Below are 25,132 nucleotides of genomic sequence, written 5' to 3'. Positions count from 1 at the left end.
CATCTTATTGCCAATGCGCCAGGGGCCTCGCTCAGGCAGTGGGTGTAGGGGTTGGCGCCAGACTTCCGTGTGATTCTTCCTTCATGCAGTCTTGGTCCTGTGTCTGAACACGACTGTGGGTCTGGGTTCTCAAGCTCATTTTACCACTGCTTCGGTGCCTCCCATGAGGTCTTCCCCCCTTACAGAGAGGTCTGAAGAGAGGTCCAAATCTGATTCTGCTGGAGGTTTGGCTAAATAGGTCTTGCTCGAAATAGTTAGAGCTGAACTTATTAGGTTTGCAAATGCTCTTACTGGATACAAGTGTTTATCATCATATACACATGTATGTGTATGTGTGTTGTATGTATGTGTTTGTATGTGTGTATATGTGTTATGTGTGTGGGTATGTGGGTATGCGTGTGTGTGTGTATATATTGGGTATGTGTGTGTGTGCATGGATGTATCACGTAATATGCCAGAATGAATGTGTGCCATCTGTCCAGAAGGATTCAACCAGTGAAACCAGACATGCACTTAAACAGCATCCTCAGATACTGAGGCCTGCCTCACTCCCGGAAGGAAAGGAGTAAGGTGAGATGAGAGCAGGCCAGGCCAGTAGCTGAAAGGGCCCATAGGAAGTTCCCAGTAAGTCGAGTGAAAATGAAAGGGTCCCCATCCCCTTGCTAACCCCAGAACCCCCCGGATCCACCCTTTTGTCCACCCTCTGGGGACCCCTCTGGGTGAGCATCTGATCCCTGTGAGGCCTTCTTGCCCCAAGGAGGGGCTCTGTGGGGGAACTGAATCCCTGGATCTGAAGACACCCCCCACCCCACTCCCTGCTCAGCCTCTCGGCTCCACATTCAACGCCACAGGCTCTGGCCATCCTGCCCTTTGAGGCTCCAGTGTGGTTACTTCACACAGACACTCAGGCATCTCTTGCGGGGCCTCTGGTGATGACTTTAATGGGGTGGGATCATTCAGCATACTGGGTGCCACTCCCAGTGGGATATCCTCATCACCCAACTCTGACACGGCTGGTGGATGGTTATTTAAGTCAGCCAGAAGGGTGGCACCCCTCCTGCAAAAGGGCAAAGTGTCCAAGGCCCCGTCCTCCAGCAACTCGCAGACAGGTAAAAGAGGGAAGACCATGTACCTGTCAGCTCATACACAGGAGGCTGCATAACAAACTACCCCAAGACTCGGGCTTATGTGTCTGTGGGTTGACTCAAGTCAGTTCATCTAGGCTGGGCTCAGCCAGATTGGTCTCTGAGCTTCAGGCTGAAGGCCGGTTTCACCCTTTCTCCATTATTCCTAACCAGGGGCCATCCCAGGTCTCTTCTCCTGGCAGAAGTGCCAGAGGGAAAATGAGTCTGAAGGCCAACAGTTAGAACAGGCACAGTCACTTCTGCTCATTCTTGGGTCAAAGCAAGCTCATGACCAAGCCCAATGTCAAGGGGAAAGTATACTCCCCCAGCCCAGGGGAGAATCACAGTCACACGACACAGAGAAGGGGGAAAGAGTGGGCCACAGTCATGCAATCCTGTTGTTCCTGTTGTTGTTCCGTCGCTAAGTCATGTTCAACTCTTTGAGACCCCAGGACTGCAGCATACCAGGCTTCTTTGTCCTCCACTATCTGCCAGAGTTTGCTCAAACTCATGTCCATTGACTGAGAGATGCTATCTAACCATCTCATCCTCTGTGCTGTGCTGTGCTTAGTCACTCAGTCATATCCGACTCTTTGGGACCCCATGGGCTGTAGCCCACGAGGGTCCTCTGTCTATGGGGATTCTCCAGGCAAGAATACTGGAGTGGGTTGCCATGCCCTCCTCCAGAGGATCTTCCGGACTCAGGGATTGAACCCCGGTCTCCCGCATTACAGGTTGATTATTTACCATCTGAGCCACCAGGGGAGCCCAAGAATACTGGAGTGGGTAGCCTATCCATTCTGCAGGGGATCTTCCTGATCCAGGAATCAAACCGGGGTCTCCTGCACTGCAGGCGGATTCTTTGCCAGCTGAGCTACCAGGGAAGCCCTCTCATCCTCTGCTGCCCTTTTTATGATATTGTGGCACTGCAAGGAGATCAAACCAGTCAATCCTAAAGAAAATCATCCCTGAATATTCATTAGAAGGACTGATGCTGACCACAATCTACCCCAAACCTAAATCACTCTAATAGCATCTAGGAGGCAAACGGGTCTTGGGAGAGTCCAGAGAGCTGTTGGAGGTTCAACGAGGGAGTGGTCAGCTGGCTGAGAGTCGGGGAAGGCATCATAGAGCCTGTGAGCTGGACCTTATTCAGGCTGGACAGAATTCAACACATACACCAGGAAGAGCATTCCAGTAGAGGGGACAGTCTGAGCACAGCTCAGAGAGGTGCCCGGAGAATAGGAAGTGGCAGTCACATCATCTAGGCCTTCAGGTACAGGACAGGAAAGAGAGTGACCAGAGGCCAGGCTAGGGAGGCTGATGGGGATCTGAGGATGGAGGGCCAAGAATGCCAAGCAGAGGAGCCTACCTTTGGTGGGCACTGGGAAGACATCGATGGTGTTAGAGCAGGGCAGGGGGCAGGGCTCTGCTGCAGGAAGGAAGCCTAGGAGCAGGGAATGAGATGAGGGGAATGGGAAGGCTAGATGTGGGATCCAGGAGAGGTGAAGGAGGGCTGAACCACTGGGGCCATGGGAGGACGGGGTGGAGGTTAAGAGGAGCCAAGTCCCCAGGGCTTGGTGTCCAAGGGGCAGATGTGGAGAAGGACAATGTGATGAGAGGGAAATGGTGCCCAGGGGAAGGAGACGGGCCTCATTCCAAGCAGGTCAGGCTAATGAGCACCACCCAGTAGCGAGGCCACAATGGCCACTTCCAGCCTGGGGATGACATGTGACACAGAGGCCATGGAACTGACTGTGGGCTTCGGCCTTTAAGAACCATCCCAGGGGCTTCCCTGGTAGTCCAGTGGTTAGGACTCTGCGCTTCCACTACAGGGAGTATGGGTTCAGTCCCTGGTCAGGGAACTAAGATCCCGTAAGCTGCATGGTACGACCAAAACAAACAAAAATCTAAAGAAAAAAGAGAAGGAACCATCCCAGGTCCATCGTGAAGGCCTTTCCAGGTCATCCCCCACTACCAGTCACCTCCACTTCCATGCTGTCCCCCAGCCTCACATTTCTTTGCACTCCAGATCTGGGGCTATGATCCCCCCACTCCTTGGAGCCACCCCCCTTAGCAGATGTGTCACGAGGTAATCAGCTCGGCCTCTGTCCAGAATCCCATGCCACTGGCACAATTTCTCAGCTGGAAGATAGTGTCACACTGAGTCTTTGGGGGGCAGGGGTCCCAGGATGACATGAAGGGCCCCTGTGGCCATGAGTCCAGAACAGGGACTCAGCATAGATCACCCCCAGGCTCAGCCGCAAAGCGTCTTCCAAACCCCAGCTCAGGACAGTGAGGAAGGGTCTCCGTGTGGTGTCTTCACGGTGAACTGCAGAAACCTTCTGTCCATATATAGGTCCTGACAGCATAGGACATACAATCTGGGGTGCGTCCCAGCAGAGGGAGGCAGGGCGTCTATCTGTATGTGCTGAAGGAATGTCTCTCCAGGCCCCCACCCATTCTCTGTGGGTGGTGGTCTTATGCTATAGGCCCCTGGGCTTCCCAGCTTGCAGAAAGTTAAGAACATGGTGGGAAGAAAGCCAACCAGCCTGGATCCCTTCCTCAAAGACCAGAAAGCCCAGCCTGCGCTTCCTCCCAGGGTCCAGTCTCTCCAGGCAGGGGGGCATGCGCCCAAGGGAACTGCAGGACCCCAGCCGGTCCCCTCTCCCAGCCGGGACGCAGGAGGCTGCCTTGCCAGGCTGCACTACGGAACCGCACTTCCCGGGCTTTTAGGGGAAGAGATGCGCTCGTGAATAATTCAGCCTCTCTCACTGAGATGCAGACGCCCTAATAGGACTAATGGACTCACTGCCTCCAAACCCGACCCTTATGGGACCTCTCATTCACCGACTGCTTCTGACGTCCTGCAGCGACACTCCCTAATGAAAGAGCTGCCGCACCAGCTCCGTAGACGCCTGGTGAGCCCTAGTAAATCAGACTGTGTCCCTTTTAACCAGCAGACGCCAGCGAGGCAGGTGAGTGGTCCCTTCAGCTCAGGAGGCAAGTGGCAGCCGCCTCCTTGGTGGGGGGGAGATGCTGCTGGGGGAAAAGCACCCTGGGAATGGACAGCATTTGGGGATGCCTTTTTGGCTGATCTGAAATGAGACACTCTATATATTTTCAAAGTGGGAAACCTCAAAAAGAAAGCTAGGTAACCACAGGAAGAAGGAGGGTGGGTGTTCTGCTGCTTGAGCTTGCTTGCCTCCCGGCCTTGCCGCTCTGCCCATCCGGGGGACCTGGGCTCCAGCTGATACCCTGTCAGGTTCCCCATTAAGACCCAGCATTTTCTAGTTTCCCCAAGAAAAACAGCAGCAGGAGGCTGGGTGCTGTCTGAAAGGTCTGTTTGGAAGCATAGGCCTAAGAGAGCTGGGGGCTGCTTCTCTGGGCCTTGGCTTACTGATGGTTCTCAAGCAAAACTGGTTTTGTTTTTCCCCTGATGCGATGCCCTGCATTTTCTAGCCGGGTCCCGGAATGATGCCTCTGCCTCCACGCACGCCCGCTTTGGGAATTCTGGCTGGTTTCTCTGGTGTCCAGACACATGTTGCCGTTTCAAAGAGACCTTCTGGGTTCCTTCTGGATCCCGCATCTCAGGCTTTGGTGGCTCCCAGTAAACAGATCTCAGTTCAGGAATCCCAGGTGGAAGGCTGTTCAGCAAAGTTGCGATTCTCGCGGCTTAATGAGGTTAATGTCTTCTTTCCATTTTTCTATGTCACTCGGTCCGTTCACGTGAATTCCCCAGGTCCCCGTCCACAGGAATAGATTTGCAAAAGGCAGGCCCCAGTGCAGGGGGGACCCTGTAGAGTCTGTAATTAGCAATGGTTGTTAAGGAAAGCTAATTCTTCCTGAGGTGAGTAGGCAGGGTGGCAAAGAGGAGGAGCCAGAGGTTGGGGTCACTGAGCAGTCAGGCGGCCAAAGAAGGAGCTCCAATAAGGGGAGTCTTTCCGGGGCCCCTCATCCAAGCACCCAGCCCTGCTCACCTGCGGAGGAGCCAGCTTATTTCCCTGTCCTCTCCCGCTGGGCAGCACTGTCACCGCCAGAGTCCCTCTGTGTCTTGCCTCCCTCAAGGACCTTAGGGTGAGGAAGGTGTCCCAGCTTCGTCCTCGCCGTGCTCTGCCCCCAGGGCACAGACCCCCTTGTGAGCGCTGCGGCCTTGCCCTCCACCCCAGGCCAGGGGCCACCATGCCCACCCACAGCCCGCATCTCCTCCCACGAGTCCCCTGACCCGAGCCTGCCCTGTGCCGTGAGGACCCTTTCACCCAGTGGTAGGCTCTGGGCACCATCTGTGTGGCTGGTGGCCCTGCTCCACCCATGGGCCCCTCCCAAGGCCACTATAACACAAGATAGGAGAGATGACAGGCAGGGGAGATCCCAGTCCCCACAGAGATAGTTGTTGTTCAGTCTGTAAGTCATGTCTGACTCTTTACAACCCCATGAACTGCAGCACGCCAGGTTTCCCTGTCCTTTGCTATCTCCCGGACATGCTTCCCAGGTGGCGCTAGTGGTAAAGAACCCCACTGCTAATACAGGAGACCTGAGAGACATGGGTTCAATCCCTGGGTCAGAAAGATTCCCTGGAGGAGGGCATGGCAACTCACTCCAGTACTCTTGCCTGGAGAAGCTCATGGACAGAGTCCATGGGGTTGCAAAGAGTCAGACATGACTGAGAGCGATTTAGCATGCACGAGAACCCTACAGAGAGGCTCCCTCCAATTCCTGATGGCACCCACTACGTTTGTCTCATTAGGAATGTGTGACTCTGCAAGACCAGGGGCAATGGGTAGAGTTTACATTTTGTCCTGCATGGCCCCTAGAATCACTCAGGCCCGTGGTCAGGCTCCTGCCTGCTGGGCCGTCTCCCCTCCACCCTGTCTTGTGTATTTTTGTGCCCACGCCACTTATCATGCCTGGAACCATGTTCCACGTCTCATGGTTGGCAGCCACCTCCCACACACAGCACTCTTCCACCACAAGGCCAGCCCCTGTCCAGCTGTCCAGGATGGTTCCGTTTCACCCACAGCAGCCTGCACAATAGGCCTCTGCCCATCCCATTTCACAGATGTGGAGACTGAGTCTCAGAGTGGTCCAGGTACCTGCCTGGGTCACACAAAGCAGGTGACACACAGGGCTGCCCCTGCCCATAACCGGGCCACTCAGCCACACAGTTACTGCAACCCTGGGGCTGTGGCTAGATTTCTGGAGCCAGACCAGGATGGCTTTTTGTGGGTAATGTCTTGAATGCTAATGACTATTGATCTCAGCCTGGCTGGGCTGGGCTGGGCTGGGAACGTGTGTGTCTGAGTTTAATCCTGTTTTTCGGAAGGTGCCCCTGCAACTGCTCCCCACCCAGCTGGTCTCTCTGAACACAGACCCCCCAGGGAAGCCAGGAGTGGTCTGCTTTTGCCCCACACAGGCCATGAGCCACAGGCTACACAGCTGCCTCTGAAGCAGCTGCTTGATGGGTTGTGGGCAGCGTGCACGTGGAGGGGAGGAGGGAGTTGGTGCTGCCCACCCCAAGGGCTTCCAAGGTGCCATTTCCTGGGCCACCCCCACACACTCCGAGCCTGGGGCCCCTCTGTTGCCGGCAATGTGATTCTCCGGAAAAGTGGGGATTTTTGTGTTGGGGTGTGGCTGCCTGCAGAAGCACCCATCAGAGACCTTAGTCTAAACTCTGTGGGAATCCAGAGGTTCTGGGCCTTGCAGCCCCCTCCCCGTGGATCTGAACCATGGTAATGTAAGTCCTGGCCAGGAGAAGGCAGCCTGTAGAGAGCTTGGCCTGATCAGGGGCCAGCCCAGCCCCTCCCTGTCAGCACAGCCAGGGAAATGCCCAGTTACTGCTCCAGGTGCTGAGCGCGCGCGCACAGCAGTGAAAGTGGACAGAAGAGTCCCTTTCTTCTTGGACCTGACTCTCAGGAGGATCAGCTCAACAAACAAGTGATAGAGATACCTGTGGTCTGTCCGGTGATGACACCTGCTATGGAGAAAGAGGCATGTGAAGTGTCAGGCGGGGGTGGGGAGCTCACACGAGGAAGGACCAGCCCAGGCGGCTCCAGCACCATCTCCACCCTCAGAGACTCTGCAGCTGCCTCAGCCCCCAGGAGAGCCCCCAGCCTTTCCCAGGATAACGGAGCTTGTTCTCCCTTGGGGCACAGTTGGGGACAGAGCTGGTCCCTCCACCTCCCGGGCTGACCCAGCTGAAAAAATGAATCTCCCCTGACTCAGGGACAGTGACAATACTGGGGCCACCGTGCAGGCATCCAGGCCAGGGTGGAGGTCCATGGTCAGGTGTCGGGGGGAGAAGGGAGTCCCTGGACTGTAGCACAGCCCCTGCCCCCTGCAACTGTGTCGGTGTTGCCCAGTCAAAGCCCCTGTAGGATGTTAATGCACAGCCATGGTGCAGCCCTTCAACTGACCCGTTCATATGTGTGTGTGCATTGACACAGGGCAGCATTCTGTGCACACACGTGTTCCCCTTGCCTAGTCTCTTGACTCTCTGCCTCCTGGGGGTCATTGCCTATCAGTTCATGCAGAGACACCTCACTCCTGAAGGCTGCACAGATTTTCATTCTGTGGATGGACCATCAGGTACATAGCCGGTTTCCCTATTGATGGACACTTACGTTTTTAGTTTCTGAGTATAATCATCCCTTCAGGTGATGATTTAGCAATGGGTTTTAACATTTAAGCTTTGTAATTTCCCAACCTTTTCCCTCCCCCTGACCCCGCCTCACTCCCTCCTTAAATGCATCCGCTCAGTGTTTTCTGTTGCAAAAACTGAACTGTGACATAATTCATTTGCGCATGGAGCCCAAAGAACTGCGCTGGTGCAATGGCGCTTTCTACAAGCAGAGAATGCCCGTGTGGATAGCATTGCCTTCACCAGTCTGTGAAGTAGGGCCTTCCCCGGGGGCGCGACACTCCCGGCAAAATCACAGGAGAGTTTGCTTCAGCGACAGGTGTGCTTACGCTGCTTCTGGGTCGGCCCTGTAGCTGGTTTTACCCAGGGAACAACTCCTGGGGGCTTCGTGAAGTCCTCCGCCCTGGGGGCCGGGCTGTCTGCATGCTCCTGCCCTGTTCTCATCTGGAGCGCTCTTTTGACATTGCCCACCTAGAACGCAGCTTCGCACGGGCTTGTCTTGTGGGTGCAGGGGACGGAGGGGGTGGCTCAGCCAGAGTTCCCTGCCAGCGCAGTTTTGAGGACCAAGAACCTCATATCAGGAGGTGTTTATATCCTGGGGCCGGGCCCTGTCCCCAGGCGCCAGGACCCCTGGGTGGCCGCTCTAGCTGGATGGTGTGTCTCTGCCGCCGCCCCTGCCCCCGGGATCAGCGTCCAGCCCGGGAAACCCGGGGCAGGGGGAGGCTCTCTAACCCATCACCACTGGGCGTTTCCCATCCGGACAGCAGCGGCTCCCGGGCCGGGTGGGACCATGTTGTCCATGACGTACAGCGAGAGCCTGAGGAGCGTGAGCAGCAGGTGTCACTCGGACTGGGCCCTGCACCCCGTCCGCCAGACCGACACGCTGGAGCTGCAGCGGCTGCGGGAGGTGCGGGCGGCCGCCCAGGCCAGGAACATGGAGAGCTTCCTGCGCATGCACGGCCTCTCCCTGGAAGGCTGCACCGCCCGGCGCACTGGCATGAAGTACCGGTAAGGGGCGGGGCAGGGCGCTGGGCGAGGGCAGAAGGTCCCCTGGCCAAGGCGAGGGCTGCGGCGAGAGGGGTGCAGCCCAGGAAACGGGGTAATCACTTTGTTGTCAACCCGGGTAAATTTTGGGGTTTTAAGAATGCTGACCATAGGACTTCCCTTGGCGGTTCAGTGGTTAAGTCTCCGAGCTTCCACTACAGGGGTCATGGGTTTGATCCCTGGTTGGGGAACTGAAACCCCACGTGCTGCGTGGCAGGCCAAAAGCAAAAGCAGAATGCAGACTGTGTAGGAATGTGTAACAGAGGGAAAACGAGGGTCTCTGTGGTCCTCTCCTCCAGAGATAAGCACTGCGGTGTTTGGTGTCTCTTCCATGGGGAGACGGTGGTTTTTTGAAAAAACTTTGCAGCAGAGTACACTTACTATGTCATCCATCTTCTTGCTTTCTCACTGGGATGTGTTAATTATTACGGGTTGACTAACATGAATTGCTGGAGAAGGAACTGGCAGCCCACTCCAGTGTTCTTGCCTGGAGAATCCCAGGGACGGGGGAGCCTGGTGGGCTGCCGTCTATGGGGTTGCACAGAGTCGGACACAATTGAAGCGACTTAGCGGCAGCAGTGGCAGCAACACGAATTGCTCCCCAAGTGGCTCAGTGGTAAAGAATCCTCCCGCGCATGCAAGAGTCGCAGGAGATAGATGCGGGTTTGATCCCCAGGTCAGGAAGATCCCCTGGAGGAGGGAATGACACCCCACTCCAGTGTTATTGCCTGGAGAATCCCATGGACAGAGGAGCCTGGCGGGCTACAGTCCATGGGGTCTCAAAGAGTCGGACACGACTGAGCAACTGAGCACGAGCACGCAACACTGATGAGGGGAAAGTCGTCGATTCATCCTCTCTACCCACAAATCCGTGGCAGCATCAGACCGTGCGAGGTCCTAGGGACCAAGATGCGCTTGGTTCAGGCTGTCCTTTCCATGGGAAGTGTTTTTCAACAAGTGGCCTCTGAACTGGTTGCTGCGACTATAATTAAAGCTGTGACTAGCAAAGGCAGTGGCTTAGGTGTCCCTGGTTCTCGGAGGATGGGCTTGTAGGGCTCAATTCCGTTGGAACCTCAGAAGGACACTCTGTTTAGCTCGCTTGCCGTTGGAATCAGCATCTGAGACAGCGCACTGACCCTTTCTCCTCTGAAAGCCTCGGAAAGTGGCCAGAGAGCCCCAGAGCTGGCAGCTGAGTGTATAAATGACAAATATTCAGCTTTATTCCTGTGCCTTCCAGGGACAAACCCTGGCCAGAGCCAGTCACCCAGAAGAAGCCCCCTCCCCGCTTCTGATCAGTCTGTGTTCAGTTGCCAGATTTAGCAAATAAAAAATACAGAGCACCCAGTTAAATCTGAATTTCAAGCAAATAACAAGTTTATGCCATAATCAGGACATACTTATACCAGAAGTTATTTGTTGTTTATCTCAAGTCCAGATTTAAGTGGGTGTCCTATATTTGATTTGATTTCCACCTATCACAGGCCCCAGGGGTTATCTGGCTGTTCTCTGGAGAGTGGAACAGAGACCAGCCCTGTTGCTGAAACGTTTTCTCCTGCGGACAAGTGTTTGGGTCTTCAGGGGTCATTGCATGAGCACGTGGTTGTCATTTAAAGATAGAAAGCACTTCTGCCCTGAGTCCATTAGGTGGCAGAATTCTTAAGGCTTTGCATTCTAAAAATCCAGATGTAAAAGGACAAAGCGTCAGCGAGACTGGCCCTAAGGACCTCCTGATTCTGTTGGAGATTTCTCAAGAGGGAGATGCGGGTCTGAATTTTCTTCTTCTTTTTTTTTTTTTTTTTTTGAGTGGCGGGGGGCGGGGGCGGGTGGCTATCCACTGATGTTGTTGTTGCTGTTCAGTCATTATGTTATGTCCGACTCTGCAGCCCTATGGACTGTATCACACCAGGCTCCTCTGTCCATGGGATTCTCTAGGCAAGAATACTGGAGTGGGTTGTCATTCCCTTCTCCAGGGGATCTTCCCGACCCAGGGATCAAACCTTCATTTCCTGCATTGGCAGGGGGATTCTTTACCCCTGGGCCACCTGGGAAACCCAAGTCATTGATTGTCACTGTTCGGCTGTTGTTCAGTTGCTAAGTCGTGTCTGACTCTGTGACCCCATGGACTGCAGCACGCCAGGCTTCCATATCCCTCACTATCTCCCAGAGTCTGCCCAAGTTCATGTCCATTGAATCAGTGATGCCTTCCAACCATCTCATCCTCTGTCACCCTCTTCTCCTTCTACCCTCAATCTTTCTTTCAGGGTCTTTTCCAATGAGTCAGATCTTGACATCAGGTGGCCAGATTATTGGAATCTTAGCATCCTTTAATTAATTCAGAAATATTTATTGAGGACCTACTTGACTCCAGGCAACAAGCTTGCAGACATTGCATAATCAGGACAGACAGGGTCCCTTCTCACCCTGTTGGATGTTCCATCCTGGTGAGGGGGTGACAGAGAAAAAGCAGGTAAATGCCTAAGAGAGTCAGGGAGGCCAGGGACAGCTGAGACCCCAACCACCTGAAAGGAGGACCACTGGAAGTGGTGGGCAAGAACCTTCCAGTTCAAGGGGACAGGGGAACATTTGAGAAGAGAAGGCTTGGGCCAGAGTGAGGAAGACAAGAGCAGTAGGGGGGAGGCCAAGGGAAGAGGCCAGGGGGTTGTCCTCCTCCTGGGAGACCCCAGCTCCCTCACGTATAGATACCATTTGTGATGAAGGGTACCCTGGGGTGAATTATGTCCCTCCAAATTGCATCCACCCAGATTCCTAGAGGCTACTTGAAAATAGGGTCTGTACAGATGTAATTAGATGAGCTTACACTGGAGTCGGGTGGACCCTAAATCCAATGCCTGGTGTCCTAATAAGAGGCCCAATGAAGGTGCACAGGGAAGAGGCTTTGTAACGGCGGAGGCAGAAATTAGAGTGATGTGGCCACAAGCCAAGGACTGTAGTCACCAGAAGCTGGCCAAGGCCAGAACAGACCCTCCCCTGGAGCCTACAGAGAGCCCTGCCCTGCCCACACCCAGATTTCAGCCTTCTGGCCCCTGTTGATGTGATAGAACCACTTTCTGTTGCTCAAAGCCCCCCAGTTTGATGAACTCTCTTGCAACAGCCCTAGGACTCAAACACAGCTTGGGGTTGTGGGTACTAGGAAAATGTCCTATTTGCCTGACACTCCAAGGAAAAGGTCTGTGTTGCATCTGAAGCTTGATGGACTAACCATGGGGATGACCCACACTGGGAACCTTGCTTCCCAAGCAAGGGTTGACAAGAAAACCGCTTGAGCCTTTAGCATCTGATGGTCCAGAGGTGGTCGCACTGTGGGGCCCTTTCTTCATCTGGTGGATTTCATCTGGCTGCACCCGGGAATTTCAGTTAACTGGGAAGAGAGCCTCCAGAACCACGGCCACCAGTTATGAAAGATCCCAGATAAATGCCCTTCCAAGGTTAATGTTCCTGGCTGGTCTGGGACTCTGTTAAACCTGGTCTTAAATATTAATATAAAAAAGATAACGCTTCCAGATAAGTGCTGCCTGGTGGAGCAAGGTGAACACCATGCCACTGCCCCAACACATTATCAGTTGAACTGAGCCTGCAGCTGGGAAAAGATTTCTTGTTAACTTCACTCATTTTTTTTTAAACTGTCCTCAACTCTTGCTGTTTAAAAAAAAAAAAGGCACTGAATTTTAAAATCTCCACAGTCCCTGTGTCAGCTCCCCCTTCCCACGTCCACCTGGCTGCAGTGATGGAGGGTCCAGATGTGTGGCCTGAGACAGGGCAGCAGCTGTGATCACGGGCCCACATGGTGCCAGGTGGATACCGGACCTGGTTCAAAGATGCTCCTCTTCTACCATACATGGCCCTAGGAAGGAACCCAAACTCCCCACTGGATCCTGCACATGCTGCCTCTGATTTTGGCCTGTACTCCTCTTCCTCCTGCTCAGGGTGCGCCTGCCTTTCATCCATATCTCAGAGGAGCTCACTGCATCCCGCAGTCCTTGCACATCATCAGTGGCCCCCAGGGGGTGCATCCTCCAGGTTTTCACAGGGCCGGCTCCCTCCCATCAGCGCAACTTTGGCCTCAAAGAGACTTTCCCCACCACTTAGTCTAAACAGATGCCCAGTGAGTCGCCCTCAAATCCCACTATCCTCTCTTGTTTCTGCGTGTCTGCATCCCGCTGACAGCATGACCTTTGTCTGTTCTCAGCACCTAGAGCAGTCCAAACCTCTGTAAGTACTGGCTGGATGGTGTTTCCCAGTCTTGGTCTTAACCCACTTTCCAGAACATTCTCTTTCTGGAAATGTCTCTTTCCTGCTGCTTCCTCGGCATCAGGACTGGAAGCTGCATCTCAGACTCTCTGATATGGCCCGGAGGGCAGGGAGCCCTGGGCAATGAGCCTTGGCCATGAGCTTCTGGCAGGGTGCAGGGTCCTGCCTGCCTGCTATTTTTTCACTCTAGAGTGTAGCCTCTTACCACTAGCCTCTTACAGGAATCACAGACAGTATTTGATTTGTGGTCAAGCTCATCAAACAGACTTGCTCATTTATTCACAGGCGGTCACTTCAAGCTGGGCCAGTCAGGGAAGACTTCCTTAAAAAAATCTGGGAAGCCAGTGTGTCTTAAAGGATGGGTAGGAAGAAGGAAGAGGGGCAGGAGAAAAGACAGGTGAGGATTGGTGAGTGGACCAGTCTGGGGTGATGGGTGGGGCAGGTCTACCTTGAGCCAGTTCTCTACCAGTGTTCTGGGGTTACCCTAACACAGCACACACACACAAGCTCAGAACAGCAGCTTTTTATTCTCTCACGATCTGGAGCCGAGAAGTCCAAAAGCCAGGGGTCAGCAGGGCCACACTTCTTCTGAAGGCTCTCGGGAAAGATCCAACCTTGGCTCTTTAAATAATTTTAATTGGAAACTAGTTGCTTCACAATGTTGTGTCAGTTTCAGGTTTACAGCAAAATGCATCAGTTATACACACGCACATATCCAGTCTCTTCTAGATTCTTTCCCCATATAGGTCATTACAGAGTACTGAGTAGCTTCCCTATGCTGTATAGTAGGCCCTTATTAATTACCTATTTTTGTATATAGTAGTGTGTATATGTCAATCCCAATCTCTCAGTTGGGAGTGGAAACAATGGCAGATTTTATTTTCGCAAAATCACTGCAAATGGTGACTGCAGCCATGAAATTAAAAAACATTTTCTCCTTGGAAGAAAAGCTGTGACAAACCTAGACAGCATATTAAAAAGCAGAGACATTACTTTGCCAACAAATGTCCATATAGTCAAAGCTAAGGTTTTTCCAGTAGTCATGTCTGGATGTGAGAGTTGGACCATAAAGAAAGCTGAGCGCTGAAGAATTGATGTGATGCTTTCGAATTGTGATGCTGGAGAAGACTCTTGAAAGTCCCCTGGACTGCAAGGAGATCAAACCAGAAAATCCTAAATGAAATCAACCCTGAATATTCATTGGAAGGACTGATGCTGAAGGCAAAGCTCCAATACTTTGGCCACCTGATGGGAAGAGCTAACTCATTGGAAAAGGCCCTGATGCTGGGAAAGATTGAAGTCAGGAGGAGAAAGGGGCGACAAAGGATGAAATGGTTGTATGATGTCACTGACTCAATGGACATGAGTTTGAGCAAACTCTGGGAGATAGTGAAAGACAGGGAAGCCTGGTGTGCTGCAGTCCATGGGGTCACAAAGAGTCAGACAGGACTTAGCGACTGAACAACAATAGCCCTTCCCCTCTGGCAACCATAAGCTTGCTTTCTGTAATGTGTCTGTGCTTCCTTGATTTTGTCTATAGACACATCACTCCAATCTCTGCCTCTGTCTTCACATGACTGTTTTCCCTCTGTGTGTCTCTGTCAGTCTCCAAATCCTCCTCTCCTTATAAATACAGCAATCGTTGAATTTAGGGCTCACCCCAATCACCTCCTCTTTATGTGATGACATCTACAAAGGTCCTTTTTCTGAAGATGGTCACATTCATGGGTGCTAGGAGTTAGGACATGGACATGTCCCTTTGGGGGACGTGTTTCAACCCACGCCGGTCATCAGGGCTGACTTAACTCCCAAGCCTGCAGGAATGTCACTGAGTGTCCTGGGGGGAACCCAGCTCTGGACAAGTCATGTGGTCTCCCCAGGTCTCAGTGTCCCCATCTGGAAATCAGAGACTATAGTCACTTCCTCATAGAATTGTCCTGAGGACTAAATAAGGTAGTGATGGAAGCCAAAGCTCCAGGCTTGGCTCCTGGTGAGAGAGAAACTGTCTGGGAATATCATGGGTGCCAAGAGAAGCACCTGGAGAACCAGCTCATGTTCTGTGTGGCCATCAGGCAGATGGGAAGGAAGGGAGGGAGGGAGAGAGGTGGTGAGATGAGTCAGTCACTCTGGAAGAGCTGCCGTGCCACGATCCAGGGGTCTCCCCAGCCCCCTGGGGCAGGTTGGGGGTGGATCCCAGGCACCACGCCAGAAGCTCCTGTTTCAAGAAGTTCTCTTTGGTGGCATTCTGTAGACACGACAGGGCTTTTACTCGGGGTGGCTGCCCCTCTGATTCATCACGGCAGGAACCAGCTGCTTTAACAACAGCAGGTACTAGAGAGGCAGAAAAAGAACCCCAAATCTGCTGTGGCTCAAAACCATCCACACTCGATGTTTCTGCGACAAGCCCTTGTCTGGGACTCACTTCTCCACCAAAACACATTTAAAAGGAGAGACCCTTTGGGGTGACATTTAATTGTGGCAAGTTCAGGTTGAGGTCTTATGCTTTTGGTTTTCCACTCTTGTCTTTTCTTGTGATTTTCTAAGTACATTAAGAGTTTGTGACCCCTATCTGAGGCATGTGGAAAGTTCCAGCTGCACAAACCCACCTGCCCAACTCCTCCGCTCAGCAGTTCTCTGCTGGACCCGCCACATTTGTCCTGGGTTCCCTGGGCGGGTTCTGAGGTCAGATGTCCATTCCCACCATCCCCACAATGCATTACAGAGGGATGAGCGGGGACTGGGGACTCTGCACCGGGCCAGGTGCAAGAGTCCTGGGAGAGTGCCTCCTGTGTGGTCCCCAGGCCTCTGGTATCACTGGGGAGGCTGAGGTCTGACACCCAGAGGAAGGAAGGTTTACTGGTGCTTGAGAAGCGGGGAGACTGCTTCACACGGCATGTACTGTCTCAGCTGATGCCAGGGGATGACAGGGAATTCAAAGGCAGAGAAACAGGAAGGGCACTCCCATAGGGAACAGCAAGAGTGAAGGCCCAGAGTCTTGAAAGCGTTGACACTTTTTTTCAGTAACAGTTCTATTGTGATATAATTCACACACCATATACCCATTTGTTGTTCTGTCATTCATTCATGTCCAACTCTTACAATTTAATGGTTTTAGTATATTCATATAACTGTGCAAAAATCACCAATGTTAGAACATTTTTGTCACCCCAATAAGGAAATCCCATACCTACATTATAGCTATCATTCCCTGATTCTCCACTCCCCTCACCCCCTAGAGTCACAAATCTGCTTTCTGTCTCTATGGATTTGCCTATTCTGAACTTTTTTAACTTTATTTGGGCTGCGCTGGGTCTTCAGTACTTTGTGCAGGCTCCCTGTAGTTGTGGCGCGCGGTTGTCTCGCTGCGGTGGCTTCTCTCATGGCCGAGCGGAGCACGGGCTCTAGGCACACAGGACTGACTCAGCAGCTGCAGCGTGCAGGCTCAGTAGTTGTGGCACACAGGCCTAGCTGCTCCGAGGCAGGAGGGATCTTCCTGGACCCAGGGTCGAACTCGTATGCCCTGCATTGGCAAGCAGATCCCCAACCACGGCACCACCAGGGAAGTCCCCGGAACATTTCATATGAATGGAATCATACAGTACGTGGCCTTAAAGAACCCGCCTGCCAATGCAGGAGACCTAAGAGACAAAGTTTCAATCCTTGGGTCGGGAAGATCCCCTGGAGGAGGAAATTGCAACCCACTCCAGTATTCCTGTCTGGAGAATGCCATGGACAGGGGAGCCTGGTGGGCTACTGTGCATAGGGTCTCAAAGAGTCAGACACGACTGAAGTGACTTAGCATGCACGTGACTCGTTTCTTTCTCTTAGCATGGTGTTTTCCAGGATCATCCGTGTTGGAACGGGTATCAGTACTTCATCCTTTTATGGCTGAATAACATTCTACTGCGTGGATATAGACTGCATTTTGTTTATTCGTTCATTATTTTACCTGTTGTTAGACATTTGGATTGCTATGCCTTTGGGGTTGTGATGAGTAATACTGCTGTGGACATTTGTGTTCAAGTTTTGGTGTGGGCGTTGTTTTCATTTCTCTGGGCACATACCTAGGAGTGGAATTGCTGGATTGGGAGGTGAGATGGGTGACCTTTTACACACTGTGGTGACTAAGTCTTTGTGAATCTCACTTAAATCTCACTTAACCATCTGGTTAAGAGCAACCCTGAGGAATCCATAGTGAGATGCCGTCCCTTGTGGGATCCAATGATTTGCCAGTGCACAGAGAACCGAGGGAGGTGGAATGAAGTAGGCGATCTCCACACCCTCCAGGCCAGTGCATAGCACCACTCAAATCTCTTGATAAAAACACAGCTTCCCAGGACTGCCCCGGCGGTCCAGTGGTTAAGATTTCACCTTCCAATGCAGGAGGTGCAGGTTCAATCCCTGGTCGGAGAGCTAAGATCCCACATGCCTTGGGGCCAAAAACCAAAACATAAAATGGAAGCAATATTGTAACAAATTCGATAAAGACTTTAAAAATGGTCCACATCAGAAAAAGAAATGCGTTTTCCCAGGTCCAACCCCAGAGCTGCTGATTCCGTAGGTGTGGTTGGGGCCCAGGAATCTGCATTTGTAACACGCTCCTCTAGCAGCCTGCTCAGGTGTTGAGCATCCCTGCAGTGGACTATAAGCTCCACGAGCTTGGGGAGGAGCCAGAGGCAGGGTCTTTGCCACCTGCAGCCTCTTCGGCAGGGGTGTGGGCTTCCTGAGAGCCAGGGTCTATTGTCTTCAAGTGCAGGGCCCAGTTGGTGGAGAACCCAGCTGGCAGAGGGGCCAGCACTGCAGCCTGCCCTTCCTCCTTCCCATCGCCCGTCACCCAAGGGGCTCAGGGACCCATGCCAGGCAGGTGGAACTTTCACGGGCAGGTGGAAGAGGAAGGCAGCTCTGGCCTGTGAATCCTGAGGGGCCCCTACTGCCCTCCACAGGTGGCGTCTGTGACCTGCCGGGGCCCCCCTGGCAAAGGTACCAGCTCTGCCCTCCCTCTCACCCCAGGACCAGGTGCCCCCCTGGGGAGCGGTTCCCGCTGCCAAGTCAGGCCATGGGGAAGACAAACAGGATGCGCTTACTGGTGGGGGAGGGGAGAGTCTCTCACAAGGGTCTCTCCTAACTCCATGGCCAGAAAGCCCTTCCTCTCTGCTGAGGGATAGTGGGAGTGCTTCCTGAGGACCAGACCCCAGTGTGAGCACTTTTGTGATCTGAACACCTTGGTGTTCCTGTGCTGGACACAAGATCACTGAGGCTTGGAGAGGGAGTCACTTGCCCCTGGCTGCCCAGCTCGGGAGCAGGGAGGCTGGGACTGGATGGAGCAAGGTTTTATTATTAACTTCTCAAAAAGGCAGGGCCAGATCTGAGAGCAAGTGCAGCCATCCTCTGTGAACATCTTGGGGTGGCTTCTTCTCTGAGTCCTGTCCAGGATAGATACCCAGAAGGCGTGTAAGGTTCCTGCAGAGCCAGGTCCCGAGAGACAGAGTGGTCCTCGGGCCAGCCACCTCATTCTGTCAATGGAAGTCCAGAGACGGCAGGACACTCGCTTGGGATCATAGAGCGAATTAGCAGCAAAGTCTGACCACCTGCCTCCCATCCTTCTCAGTCACAGAGCAGAAAGGGACCTAAAAGTCAGCTATGGCGAGGGCCACCCTGCAGGGTAAGAGTGGCAAGCTTGGGGTCAGAGAGCAAAGCCAGCCCTTCCTGCCAATGGGGGCGTCTCTCTGGGTTTCAGGGAACCCCTTAACCTTGTTCCAGAAGAGCTTGTTCCCATCTTCATCCTGATCCCCTTAGTGTGGGAAAGGAGGCTGGGGTAAAGCAGAGGATCTTCATTCATTCATTCCTTAGTTCATTCACTCATCCATTCATTCATCCATCCTTCCATCCATTCATTCATTCCTTAGTTCATTCATTCATTCACTCTAAAAGTGTTTATTGAGCATCAGCTGCAAGCTAAGTACCGTGCAGAGTGCTGGAGTGTCTCAGGTCTCTGAGACTGCAGGGCTCTTTCCTCACTTCACCTGGGTCATTACCATCCAGAAAGAGTGGCCCTCTCTCTTCCAGATCTCTGGTGATTTGACTTCCTATGCCAAAACCCGGTGGCAGCCTTGTTTTCTTGGGTGAGAACCACCACGGGACAGAACTGGCCAGGCCGACTGCCTGCACACTCAGCCGCCCACCCGGCTGCAGTGCATGCCTCTTCCAGTCCCGGCTGAGCGGCTGTCAGCCTGGAGAACCGGTGCCGGCCTCCCAGGGATCGGCCAGGGCAGTCGGGCGGCTTGTGCATCCGCTTCATTAATAATGAATCGCCGGACGCCTACCGCACCTCCCGCACCTCTCGCCAGTCACCTCGTTGACTTGGTGGGAGTCTCAACAGCCACAGTGCACAGAGCCAGGCTCCCTCTGAGACACCCGGGGAAGCCTGAAGAAGCAGCTGCTCCCCGAACCCCCAGGCTGCCACCCTGATGGGAGGCACGCTCCCTCCCCCTCCTGCTGTCAGAGGACGGCAGTGTCGCTCATTGGTCGAGAGTTACTGGCAGCCCAGCCCTGCCAGACACAGCTGGGCTGGGGGCTCAGGCAGAGCCAGACCAGGGTGGGGCAGAGGACGGACCTGCAGAGAAGGGAGAGAAAATGGCATCACCCCCCACCCCTGGATTTCTGAGTTCTATCTGATCAGATCTTTTCTAGCACATTTCTGGAAATTTGACTCCCTTCTGTCTGAGACCACATGGGCTTTTTCTACATCATTGCCTTTGGAAATCTTCACTCCTGGCAGCTCCCTCAGCTTCTGGGATAAAGTCTTGTCCCAGGCGGAGCGGGGCTTCCAGGGGCAGATGACCTTGGAGCCCGGAAGGAGAGGGGACGTGGTCAGGAGCTGAGTGCCGGCGACATGCAGGTGTCCTTCGTATGCTCGGAGCACGGCCTCAAGGGCCGGGGCCCCGAGGACCGGCTGGGCCGGCCAGCGGCCAGCAGCCCCAGCCTGGGCACCCGAGGCCGCTTCCGTGCAGTGGCCATGGTGGCTCGGAGTCTGGGACAACTGTCGGTGCAGAGCCTCCCGAGCGCAGGCGACGCCAGCGTGAAGCAGCCCGGGATGAAGTATAGGTATGCAGTGCGCGGGCCTGTGTGGGGCAGGGGTGCCCTCCCCATGGTGTCTGGGGTTGGGGGGGCTTGGCAGAATGTGGGGGGAGAAATAAAATCGAAGTCAGGGTCAGGCCCCAGTCTCATCGGTGGTGGGGGATGATGATGCCTCTTCTCTCCTTCTGCCTGTTTGTTTCCCTTCCTGGGGGCAGGGGATGGAGTTTGTCACTAGAGCTGAGCCCCTCCATGTCAGACGCTGTGTGATACTTCCTCTTCCTGGCAGCCCCAGGACAATGACCACAGGTGCCCTGCCCTCCCCCTGGGCACACAGGCCCTCAGGAATGCCCACTGAGTGGTCTGATGTCTTTGCAGCTAAGCCACCTTGACAAACCTCAGTTTAAGAGTCGGGGATATAGGGTGAACCACGTGGTAGAGTTAACCTTCCCCCACTCCTTGACCTGAGCCGAACCCCAGACCCAGGTTCCTCTACAGCAGGATTCAGGCTCTGCAGAGCACAGGCAGCGGCTGGAGTTCTCTGCTAAGGGCTCGGGCCTGGCTTCTGTGTGTCCCTCTGCTTGGGCCCAGCCCCCCACGTGCTCTGCGTGCACTCGCCCTCACTCTGTTGGTAGAGAGCATGCAAAGGGCCAGTGTCGGCAGCGGGGGGGGGGGCCTTCCTGACATTCTTTGCATCCCGTCTTGCCCTACCCAGGGTCTTGCTCAGATGCCCAGTGGGATGCACCCAGATGCAAAAGGAGGGCTGGGTCTGAACCCTGGACCCCTGCATCACCCGGCTAGAGGTCTGGCCTTCCTTTAATTTTTTAATTAATTTTTGTTGAAGGATAGTTGCTTTACAATGCTATATTGGTTTCTTCTGTTTACAGCAAGGCGAATCAAGTTTATATATACATACGTCCCCTCCTTTTTGGATTTACTTCCCATTTAGGTCACCGCAGCACCTTAAATAGAGTTCTCTGAGCTATACATTCCGTTCTCCTTAGTTATCTATTTTATACGTGGTATCAATAGTGTATATATGTCAATCCCAATCTCCCACTTCCTCTACCCGTCTTTCTCCCTTGGCACCCATATGTTTGTTCTCCACATCTGTGTCTCTGTTTCTGCTTTGCAAATAACAGTGGAATATTATTCAGCCATAAAAACAAATGAAACTGGGTCATTTGTAGAGACATGGATGGACCTAGAGAGTGTCACACAGAGTGAAGTGAGTCAGGAAGACAAAAACAAACATCATGTATTAGTGCATGTGCAATCTGGCCGTTCTTACTCATGAGTTTCTCTGTACTTAGAGCCTTGAGCACTTTGAGAATGATGTTCCAGGGAGAGGGTAGTTCTTACCACAAATCATCTTCAGGAACCAGAAAAGCTAAGTTAGATCCCTGGCTCCCAACTCTGCTCTCTGAGACTCAAATCACACAGGCCACCAACCTCAGAAAAAGCTGCAGAAGAATCTGGTTGTATTTGAGGAGAATGGGTTTCTAGCTGATATTGGTTGGTACCAACTTGGAAAGTATTGAAAGAATGGATCCTAAGAAATGAGCTGTGTGGCTTAAACCTCTAGCTTAAACCTTAAACCAGTGCCCAGAAGATGGACCTCATGTGAAGGACCCGTGTCATAAGTCCCAGGCCCCTCGAGATGAATTCTGAGATAACAAGGCCTTTTGCATCTCCACCTGTAACCCTCCTGCCCTGGATCTTTGGGGACATTTGACATGCTTTTATGGGTCTCTGGGGTACAGAGCTTTTGTTCCCATCCTCTCAATTCAGTAAGGGCAATTTCTTTTCTAGAAACTCTGGTGGTTTATCTTTTATTAAGTGGGAACCAAAAACTAAGAGTAAACAGAATCTGTTTTTTAGTTTAGATACATGTTACCTGCCGAGACTTTTAAGTCAATCCTAAGATCAAAAGAGTGAGACCATTTCTAAAAGTATGAAGGAGAATGTACACAGGAAATGTGGCTATTGACAGGATTTCCCTGCCAAGATCTTAAGATCCATTGAAGATTGGACATCAAAGAGCCTGAATGCTTAAGAATCCTGTGTGCACCTATGTGTGTACATCCGTGTGTGTGTGTGTGTGTGTGTGTGTGTGTATCTATGTGTGCACCTATGTGTGCATCTGTTTATGTGCATCTGTGTGTGTGGATCTTTGTGTGTACATCTCTGTATGTGCACCAGTGTGTGTGGATCTGTGTGTGTGTGCACTTGTGTGTACATCTGTGTATGTGCATCTGTGTATTTGCACCGGTGTGTATGGATCTGTGTGTACATTGGTGTGTGTGCATCTATGTGTGCATCTGTATGTGTGCACCTGTGTGTGCCTCTGTGTGTGCACTTGAGTGTGCACCTGTGTGTATCGATCTGTGTGTGTGCATCTGTGTGTGGATCTCTGTATATCTACAGCTGTGTATGCATTTCTGTGTGTGTGTACCAGTGTGTGTGTACCTGTGTGTATGTGTATCTGTGTGTATGCATGCCTGTGTATGTGTGTGTGTGACATGCTGGAAGCACTGAAGGTGAGACAGGCAGCATAGGGAGGTGCTCGCTGGGCCAGAGGGTTCAGAATCTGAGACCCCAGCCCCAGCTTTCCATCCTGGGGGACCCCACCTGTCCTTACAGGTGGCAGGGCCTGGGAAGCTTGCCCTGGCGGTAAGAGGGAGAAGGTGGGCTCATTTCCCTGTAGGTGTGCAGTCTCAGAGCTGAAATGGAAGTCAGAACCCAAACCACCGGACAGCTCTGCTGAGTATGGGGTCCCTGCCTGATGGGGTTGTTCCATGATGACTCTCCCAGGATCACAGCCAGGGTACATGCAGGTGGGAGCTACAGGGGGCCTGATCCAGGACCACCCGCTACTGACCACCTCCTTAAGGAGCTGGCCCTTCACAGTGGCACTGAGGGTGATGTGGCCTGTACCACCAGGGTGCCACAGTCTTGCCAAAGGGCCCCTTTGGCACTGAGCAATAGAGGTGCTCAGTGTGGAGGAGGGGAGACACCAAGACCTGTGAGTAAAAAGAGGGTCCTGCATTGGATCCTGAGGGTCTGGCCCCAAGGCCTGGGCTTCTCAGCCCCACCTCACACCAACAAACACCCCCAGGACCTGTGGCTGCCAGATGCAATCTGATCGCAAAGGTCTGGTAGCCCAGATCCGTCGTAGGGAGCCTGGAGTCTGGGGGCGGGCAGAGCTGTAAACAGATAATACCCCACAGGGTGATAGCCGACAGGAAGCCCCAGCATCCCTGCCCATCAAACCATCTCCAAGGCCAAGTTGTTTTCCATCACCTGACCACATTTTTGTCCTCCTCCCAGATGGCTGAAGTTAAAAGCCCTGAACAGCTATTTTTAAAGGATGTGTAATTGCCTAGAATGTGAAATGCAGTGTTCAAGGGTGCGGCCCATTGGGGTGGGAGACGGGGGGTGCTCCATGATAAACATCACTGTTTTCCTCCAGCAAAGTTTAAATCCCTGAGTCCTCATTAGCCATTTTTCCAGACCACAGGAGGGACAGGAGACAAATTAATAAAGACTAACATTATCGGGGTTTAGGGATTTAGCCAACTATTTTATCACTGTGGCGAGTTTTAATTAGGGGAAGAAAACCTGTAGGAAATGATTTCCCCATGTAGAAAGTTTTGAGTGGCAGCGTGTCTCCAGCCCAGGTCCACACGAGGCTGTGCTGTTAGGCTGCCCCCACCCTCACCAAGCTGCCATATTTATAAAACTTCCAGCCCGGAGATACCCTGTCCTTTCTCATTCCTCCTCCGGAGGCCTGGCAGCGGATGGCAGAACTAATACCATCATTTTAACAGGGAAACAAGTTGAGCGGGGTAATTGCAGCATGGCGCCGTGTCCTAGTTTTGCTAAATTATTCCTGTGGGCGGTGGGTGGAGCCACAGCTGCATCACCAAGCACTCGGAGGAAACTCGGAGCCCCTTCTGATGGGCAAGGGCGGTCGCCTCTCTTCAGCCACAGACACAGGTGGGCTCAGCCTGCTGTCCTGGGTCCTCACCTGTCTGCTGCTAAAGCCGCCCAGCCCCTGAACAAGCTGTAAGTGCCGGCACTTGGTTGCACGCTGATGAAGGGCAGTTGCGGGAGGACAGGCCTAAAACTTCACCTTCTGCAGAGCCTGGCCGGGAAATCGCTCCTCCACTATCATGCCTGGGGGTGGTTCTAGAGAGGCGGGCTGCTCAGTCTCCCTCCCAGCACCTGGATTTATCCAGATCAGGTGCCCAAGTCTTCAAACACCCAGGCATCACAAACAAGGTTCTAAAGGTTTTCATGACTGTGCTCATTTCCAGGGAAGGGGCTTCTCAAAGGGGTTTATGACCCAAAATGGTTAAGACCACTGATTAGAACTTTTAGTCCCTGATGCTTTGTTATCAGACCACTCCTAAGCAGCTTTCTAATTTCTCACCACAAGTATGTTTCTCACCACAAGTATCTCACACAAGTATGTGTGAGATAAACTAGCTAACCTACTAAAAAGAACTGGCCTGATGCAGGGTCTATAAGTGATGTCATTGTGCTTTTCTTTCTTTCTTTAATTCCTTTTTAATTCCTATTTCTTTATACATAACAAAACACAAGTTCACTTTCTACTTAGCAAGCAACATCAATTCAAGCATGATTTAAACTATATAAGAAAACGTTTAAAGAATGTGTTCGACTCATCAGCTCTTGAATTTCATGCATACTGTATTTCAGATCTCTCCTCTCAAGTCAGAAGCAAATCAAGAATATTCCAAGTATTTTTTCCTTGTTTTTGGAGATATAATTGACCCATAACATTGTATAAGTTTAAGTTACAATGTGATGACTTGATACATTTACCTGTTGCGATGTGATCACCACCATCGGTTTAGTTAACATCTGTCACCTCACAGAGTTATGAATCGCGCCTCTTTCTAAGTTCATAAACCAAGTGGCTCTGGGTTGGAATGTGCAAGCAATGCTGAGGGCATTA

The 25,132-nt window shown here is 52.6% G+C and overlaps 1 protein-coding gene across 9 annotated transcripts in view; it reads left to right on the top strand.

The window, feature by feature from the left end:
- The window catches only part of KCNAB2 (potassium voltage-gated channel subfamily A regulatory beta subunit 2), a 96,249-nt gene that overhangs the window by 39,813 nt on the left and 31,304 nt on the right, over positions 1-25,132 (top strand). The window lies entirely within an intron of this gene.

The sequence above is a fragment of the Bos indicus genome, chromosome 16 (genome assembly GCF_029378745.1).
Source record: "Bos indicus isolate NIAB-ARS_2022 breed Sahiwal x Tharparkar chromosome 16, NIAB-ARS_B.indTharparkar_mat_pri_1.0, whole genome shotgun sequence".
NCBI classification, from domain to species: Eukaryota; Metazoa; Chordata; class Mammalia; order Artiodactyla; family Bovidae; genus Bos; species Bos indicus.
The sequence above is the reverse complement of the archived record's forward strand: the minus strand, read 5'-3'. Positions and strand labels throughout refer to the sequence as shown.